General features: G+C 47.5%; 1 long non-coding RNA gene across 1 annotated transcript; it reads right to left on the reverse strand.

Annotated features, from left to right (window-relative positions):
* Nucleotides 1–5,690: 5,690 nt before the first annotated feature.
* LOC120430588 (uncharacterized) lies at nt 5,691–7,941 on the reverse strand. The gene is made up of 5 exons (XR_008212344.1): nt 7,545–7,941; nt 7,106–7,470; nt 6,599–6,992; nt 6,282–6,528; nt 5,691–6,144 (listed from the first exon to the last, which is right to left on the reverse strand). It is a non-coding gene; the product is annotated as an uncharacterized LOC120430588 (long non-coding RNA).
* Nucleotides 7,942–8,452: the final 511 nt, after the last annotated feature.

Here is an 8,452-nt window from a genome sequence, read left to right on the forward strand (position 1 = left end):
TCACGGAAAGGGGATCGATCGCCAAACCAGCGACCGAATTTTGCTGGGTTGGTTTTGCTGATATCAGCGAAATTTTTCTCTAAACCAGCGAAATTTTTCGCTGAAAAAGGTGGCTGCGCGAAATCAAATCCAGCAACTTGGTTTCGCTGGTTTGTTATTTCCGAAACGGTTTCTTTTCCAGCGAAAGTTTTCGCTGGTTTGATACACATCCTTCCGACAGCCGTCATAAATGTTTGTTATTGTTCACGTTTGGAAGCGATTTGTGGCAATCGAATTGCTTTAGGGGTTTTTTCAAAACAAAAAAGCATGAAAAAGTTCTGCATCAAGTGTTCAGCATTAAAATACATACTCAACAGGTGATGGTTCTTTTCAATGAAAAGAAGCACGTTTCCATAAAGTTCTCTCAGCAGAAAAATACGGTGCAGTGAAGCTGGAGATGTATTTGTACTGCTGCATAGATGAGTGCACAAATTGTCGCAGGTGGCAGCAAGAATCGTAGGCGAGGAACTTGACCATGGCCGCGGAACAGTTTTTGCTGTGGCAAGTAAGTACAACGAGGAACTTGACCAATTAATCTCTGGTTCTCAAATTCTCTGGTTTATTTTGGCACAGGCTTCTGCCGCCAAAACAAAAAAACAAACGTCGGTGATAAAAAACGCTGATCTAGTGCAAAAAAACACTGGTCCAGTGGAAACATTCGCTGAACCAGCGGATTTTTCGCCGAAACCAGTAGAATAATCTACTGCTTGATTTTGGTACGAGCTGCTGCCGCCGGAAAAAAACCCGGACGTCAGCGATAGAAAACGCTGATCCAGCGTAAAAGAACACTGGTCCAGTGAAGAAATCCGCTGGACCAGCGAATTGTTTCCCAAATCCAGTACAATAATCTCCTGGTTGATTTTGGTGCCCTGCCGCTTTTCCAAACCAGCGAGAAAATTTTCTGATTCTAGCAAAACTGATCCCCCAAACAGCGACATTTTTCACCAAACCAGTGTTTTTTTTCACTGGTTTGGTAGAATTTCATCGGTTTCCAAACCAGCGAAAAAAATTAGCGATTCTAGGTAATTTTTTTGCAGGCTGAGAAATTAGCGACATTTTTCGCTAATTTTAGCGAACTTTATCGCGATTTGGCGATGGATCCCCTTTCCGTGCTTGGTAAGCTTCACAGCTACTGCACAGAAAGTTTAACTACATGTTGCGATTTGACAGCTCGATAGCAGATAATTACAAATGTTTTGATATATAAACATAAGGGGATTGCTTATAAACATAACGAGTTATTGCGATTTTACTTCTATCGGATGGGGAAGTGTAACAGTACGGGAGTCGTACGATGCGCAGCAAGCTGAACCGAGGCGGAGGAGAACCAATACGATACAGAAATGCCAACCTTCCTCGGCCAGGTTCTGCAGGAAGAAATACCCAATGCCAACACACTACCCTTCTTGAAACACTCCCGCTTTTGCGCCAGTGTGGCCCCGATCGCCACACTGCGGAAGGTCTGTTACGAGCCCGACTAGTTCTGCTCAGGGCGGGTTGTGGAACAATCGCAAATGTACAACGGCAAAGAAACCCAAAAATCTACAGCAAAATCGAATTTAAAAGCCAAAACCAAATTGCAGTCAATAATGCAACGAATAAACAAACTGTACTTGGGGAATGAACATGATTTTATTTGCCCTGGCAAAATGCATCAGGGACGACTTGGGGAGCTTAATCTAGCTAATCTGACCTGATTTTTCGCTTGTCGTTCTTCTCGCTGCCGCTCGTGCTGTTGATGTTCACGCGGCCGCTCGATGCTCGTGCAGCCGCTGGCAGGAACGCGGGTGAACCCCACAGCTGCGTGCGCCGTCTGCTGTTCGGCGTCTTGTCGTCAGATGACTACGTGCAGGACGAAGAGATGATCACGTGGCCGGAGCGGCTCTGCGCTTGACGACGGCCTTCGATGGCGAGCGGGTGATGTCGATCACCGCCCAGATGTTGGCGACGAGACCGGTTGGTCCCGCAGGTGAAACACGTGGCCTGGAGCGTCCGAACGCTTCCCGACGGACTTCGCAGGTGAAGAGGTGGTCGTCGACCGCCACGTGGTTGTAGATGGCACTCGCGGCTTGTCCCGCGTGTTGATGTTGAAAACCCACGAGGCTGGAATGTCCGAGCGTTTTCTCGAAGACGAGGTTGATCGTGGTAGTTGTTTGTCCCCCACGTGGTTGTAGCTGGCGTGAAGCACGAGGTGAAATGTCGCAAGGCAGTGCGACCGGGTTTGCTCCAGCAGGATGTTGATGGCGCTGCGGAGTCTTGTCACACGATAAGATGGCGTACACGTGTGTGTCGAGCTTGAGTGCGTGCGTGTGTGCGGGTGATTCACCACACATAACCTTCGGACGCCTAGAAATGAGCAGAAACTTGCAACAGAGACCACAAAAGACCCGGGGGCCGTTGAAGTGGATTGCTTTGCTTTTGCGATTTTACAAAAAAAAAAGTTTTGAAAAAGTTTCTTTTCTGCCGTTCTACGCATAATTGTCCCATGTCATTTTTTGACGATTTTGACCTTTTGGATTTTTTAGATTTGTTTGTCGTACACTTTTCGAAAAACTCATAAAATCTAGTACACTCAACCCCCGGTGGTTGGTCACTTTTTCGTTTGACACTTTTTTAGTTTGTACCCCGTTGGTTGGTCAAAGTCAAACTAAAAAGTGACGAACTGTCACTTTTTACACGGCGCTCACGCACACTATCAAAACAAACATTTTGTAGTGTGTGTGAACTCCATGTAAAAGGGGTGTCAAACTAAAAAGTGACCCCGATCTTTTGACAACAAATGATGTCAAATCATCGGGGTTTGAGTGTACTTTATTCGGAAACTCACCAAAAACAACACCGGTGGTTAGCGGCTTCGGCTGCCGATCCCTAAGTTGCTGTGGGGCGCGGATTCGATTCCCGCCTTATCCTCCTGGCCTCCTATCGGATGGGGAAGTAAAACGTCGGTCCATTTGAGTAAAAGAGGTTTTGGGTGACTCACCACACATAACCTTCGGACGCCTAGAAATGAGCAGAAACATGCAACAGAGACCACTAATGAACCGGGGGTCGTTAATGTGGATTGCTTTGCTTTGTCTGTCGCTGGTGACCATGAACGGCCATGATCAACGACGACCAACTTTTTTAAAACTATATCTATTGTAGGATCGCCAAACTTACTGTTGTTGGGCTATTCTGTAGACTTCGCTCGAACGCAAACACCATTGTATTGAGTGAGTGCGTGTGTCGACCAGCCGAAAGGCCGTAACTCTAGTTGATCACTTATCATGCGTCCTTCTTGTGCATCGCTAGAACTAGAGCAGTATTACATTGCTATGTAGGCTCTTCCAAACGTGCCAACCCTTCTCCACGTTCATCATCCGACGAGCGGCGATCACTTCCCCGACTCCTGGACCGCGACCTAGACCTGCTCCGAGATCTGCTCCGACTGCGCGATCGCTCCCGGTCGCTTCCTCCTTCCTTATCCTTCTGCTCATCCTCCAGATCGTCCAACTCGTCCCGTTCCCTCCATTCTCCGGCTGCGATTCCGCCGAACCGGACCTACTCTGTATCGGCGTTTTGTTCCCCGACCCGGAAACCTGCAACTGCGATGTCCGAGATCCCGACTTCCTCGACCGAGACCGCGAATGATGACTCCCGGGAGACTTCGCCGGCGACCCGGACTTTGACCGTGATCTACTCTGCGCCGGACTGCCACTTTTCGACATCTCACGATTCTCCGGCGTTCCACTGCGTGAACGTGCCGCCGGAGTCCCACTGCGCGATTTGCCGCTCCCCCGGAAGCCTGCGGTTGCGAACTTCCAGAGCGTTGTGACCCGGCCCCGCTCGCCGACGACTGCCGGGAAGCATTCGACCCCGAACGCGAGCGCTGTGAACCCGCCGAAGACTGCGAGCGAGACTTGCCCTGCTCGATACGGAACTCACCGCGATTGCCGGATCAATGGTGTACGTTCAGATGCAGCGGAAGCTCTAAGAAGTCAAAAAGGCAGGAAACTATCAAGCCGATGTGGGGGGATCGCTTGCTCAACGGCTCTTCGCAGATTGACAGCGACTTCCGTCCGTGGCTTATGTTCGCTGTGCTCTATCGCAAGAGCGGATTGTTCAAACTGTCTGAAAAGACATTAGCGATGCTTCTACGGTACGATCTCTCCAAATTCCCAGCTAGCGGAACTTCATAGACGTGGACATAAGCGCCGAGAAAAACTTCGAAAACCGCCGTCTCCTCGCCCGTTGCTCCGTGAAACTCGGCCATTCACAGAACCAACTTTTTAACAACAATGAGCAGCTCATCCGGGGCATCTTCGCGTGCTACTTCAAGGCCATCAAGCACAACTCCAACCTGTGAGGCGTGACATATCTAGGCGTACATGAACTTCAAGGTCGTCCGAACCCAAAAGCAGCGGGAATCAATGGCTTTATCCGTAAATTGGGTCAAAATTAAATTAATCTATAAATTGAGTCAAAATTAAAACTTCCTTTTTTTTCAGTTTCAGTCTTTTCTTTCAGTACGGAAGCGTCCAGAAAGTCTGTTGAACCCACCCTGGGAACCAGTTTTGGAACGGGCCTGTCCGCATCCCCGGTACATCGGCTGGCGATGGTTGTTCGTGGACAAAAGTAACATTTATTTGCAGTTTAATTCTTTCAAAGCCCACTTAAACTCTCGTTCCCCAGATACTGTCCACTTCATCCCATTGGCCCTACTTCGGTCAGCTCCACACCGCTAGTCACGCCGCCGGCTCTCAAGCTGCTTCATCTAACTGGCTCGAAAATGTCCACGCCGTCTCAGATTCGGCTCGATCTCGGCTGTCGAAGCCGAAGAGGAGCTACTGGAAAGTGCACGCTCCCCCGAGTTCCGCAATGATCCGAGTTTTTCCATTGAGGCGGCGCCTGGGTCAGGAAGACCTTTAGAAGAACCCTGGCAGAGACAAACAAACTATGCCTTCCCCGCCATGGAACGCTGAGTGGACAAAACAAACCCTGCTCGACGCCGTCAAAGACTCCATCAAGCAATGCTTTTAGTGGGCCACGCGCGAAGGACCACTCTGTGGGGAACCATCCGAAATATTAAATTCAAATCCTCGACGCCGTCATCGCCCAGGATCGTGGAGATGGCCAAATCATCCGAACCACCCGCCGAATCGCCTACTCAGCCTTGCCGCTGGCCGCTGGCAAGTGTCACTCGCTAGTGCTGAAAATGATATGAATAATTAAACCATAATTTAATAAAATAAAATTTAAATAAAATCATCAAAAAAAACTAGCCCAGAACGACAATTTCCTTTTTGCTATCATTCCGAACTCCTATCCGTCCCCCAGAACCGTTTTTCTGCTTTCCTGGAGGATTTTTCCGGTACCCAGCGCATGTCAAATTTGACATCGGCTTCACCATGTTAAAATTAAGTTGGGGTACTCGATGTCAAATTTGTATGACTACACAGAAAACAATCCGATGGTAAAATCGCATCAAAAAGCATGCACATCACCTTTGTGAAAAAAAAACGCTTAAAATTATATCCATGAATGTACACCCAGAAATGTGTAATATTACACAAAGCCCATTTTTGGGACCAGGGATAGATATCGAATTGGTTTCTACCTAGAAATGTCATGTCAAACATAAACAAACGAAATATTTATTCTCAATCTGATTTATTGCGTATAATTTTCTCTTAAACACTTGAACTTTGCTATTTAATTAGGTGTCTTTACGTGTTGATGAAATTCTTCGCAAGGAGGTCGTTTGCACTATTTCTATTTTTCTTTCCCTGCCAGCTCGGACACTTTGTGTCGTTCCGAATCGTTTGATCAGCTTACAGAGTGAAGTTCGTGTGTTGGCGATGCGCTGTCTTTCCCGGCGGCCAGCTCGGACATCCGCTTGTAAGGGTTTCTTGTTGAGCTGCAGAATTGATGCTGGTACAATCTTGCCCAAACGACCGCAATCACACCGGAATCCAACTGAGGGCAATTTGCCGTAACGCGTTCCGTAACCGATGATGCACTGCAGCACGACCGGGTCGACGCACTCAATGCTGGCCGCCCAACTCGCGAAGGATTTCCCGTTTCCCATTCCAGATTTTGATAAATGAATCGAGATCCGTGCTGATCCTGGGGAAAAAATAAAACAAAACGATGTGGATGAAATACATGAACACTTCGCAGATCACGCAGAAAAAGTTTCAGGTCACGTTGATTCTGGGTGCTCTCTAGCAGCAGAGACCGTCCCGAGGGTCAATTTAACTTACATTCGCAGTCGCGGCTGCATGCTGCATCACTGAATCTTACAATCTTACGCTATGCCGGCCAGCGTCACGCTGTAAATCATCATCTGCAGCAACAGGTTTCTCTTGGTCACGTCGCCCACCTCACCGAGGTAGAACGAGTTGCACGAGATGGCTTCGAAGAAGGTCTGGCACTCTTCGACGGCAACCGCTCGCCGCCGGTCAGGATGATCATCGTGCCCTCCTTGGTTTGGTTCTTGGAGCTTTGAATCTGGGGGTTTGGCCGTAACAAAAGAAGTAAGTTATAATCTGGGTTGCGCGAGGTCCCTGTTTAAGCTTACTTGTGCTTCCTGGTACTGGCCTTCTTCGGAGATGATCTTTTCGGCGATGTCCTGCGACGTTCTTGGTCGACGCCGGTCATCTCGGGGCGTAGGTTGGCCGACATGATTCCACAGTTACCGAACTCCGGCTCCGGCTGTAGGTTCTTGACGATGCCGTAGCAAATGATGCCGAGCCCGAATAAGCGAAACTTTATATTTGAGGCCTGAATGTTGTGCGACTGCAGCGCGTTCGACACACTCGCATGTCGATTTCGAGCGTGGCAGGATGCGCCACCGTTACGGAGGAAGGGCACCGGCGAGACGATGTCCAGATCCAGCGTCGACACGTTGCCGGAATCGTTTAGCTTGCGTTTGCAATGTCCTCGATGGCCTTGGCCTTGGGCGTCGAAGCGACCTACAACAACATCCAGGATTAAAAATTTCTGCCTTACAAAATGTAAACATAAAAAAAAACAAAACAAAACAAAGCACATCAATGGTTCAATTTGATGGCTGTGAGACACGTACTTTCTTCTTGGCGGCAGACTTTTTTTTGCAATGTCCCGCGCGTATGAATTCCTCAAGCAGGAATTCGTCCGAGTACTGGATGGCGTACGGGGGCAGGGAGAACCGTCCTCGTCGTTTGACCGTTTCCAGCGCACTCTTGGTCGTCGTGTTGTTCACGCTCTCGTCCTCCTGGCCGTTCTCACTCTTGTCGTTTTCCGCAGCTTGTTGAACTCGAGGTCCGTTTCGGGACGGTTCACCCGTTAACAGATGCGCAGAGTTCTCCGGGTTGGCGATGAAGTCCTCTCTGCTGGACCGCCTCCTCGAAGCCGGTCGACTTGCACGACGACACCAGCTTCTCCTTGATCTGGGTTTCTTCGATCTAGGCGCTGCGTGTAGCAAGCAGAACAAAATTATAAATCTCGACTCTGTGGTACGAGGAAGAGCGAAGGGAAGTACTTACCTGATGTCGGTGTCAAAGAAGAAGATGTACCGCACCGGAAGGTTCTTTTTTATGGCGAACATCCTTAACGGCAGCTCTTGGCCACAGAACTTGTTGATTTTTCGTCACTTTGCTCAGCACCACTAAAATTTGGTACGCATTGTTTTGATTTGATTGCGGATGGTGAAAAAATTTGACAGCTTAACTTGAGGAAACACGCATATGCGATATTAATTGAAAATGTTGTTAATATTACACAATTTAGGCGTAATTGGTGTTAGGCAAAAAGACGAAATGTGTTCTATGAAAAATATGTAATATTACATAAAATTGACTACACAAACCATTATTACACGCAGGCGTTTTACTACATTTTTTGCTGTGTACGGTTTGCGCCGTTTTGCTTGGATCCACTCAAATTTGAGTTCCCCTGGTAAGCGTGTGCCAAAAGCTGAGGTACACAGAAAAAAATTGTGTAAATTTGGAAGGTGTAATTTTGGAAGGTTGAATATTACCTCTTTTATGATGGAATTTTACCTCAATTTAGACTGAAAAAGTGACATTACAACAGAATAGTGGTAAAATTACAAATTTTCAGAGGTAAAATTACACATTTTTTCTGACATAAAAGATGTACCCCTTCCCAGATGTAATTTTACCATGATTTTTTTCTGTGTATGGTTTTGTTTGAAACGGTTTTTCGGGTTATAAAAAAAATCCTCTTGGAATTTAGTGTCCTAAACTCTTAGAGTCATTCAACTAACTGTCTCAAAATATTTCAGGTTTTACAATGTATACTACTTGCGTGATTTGGCTAGCATTCATACCCCTGTACTTTGGTACTGAAAATAATGTACAACTTCGCATAGCAACGATAGCGGTAACAATAAGTTTGTCTGCAACGGTTACACTAGTATGTCTCTTTTCTC

Source organism: Culex pipiens, chromosome 1 (assembly GCF_016801865.2).
Source record: "Culex pipiens pallens isolate TS chromosome 1, TS_CPP_V2, whole genome shotgun sequence".
Taxonomy (NCBI): Eukaryota; Metazoa; Arthropoda; class Insecta; order Diptera; family Culicidae; genus Culex; species Culex pipiens.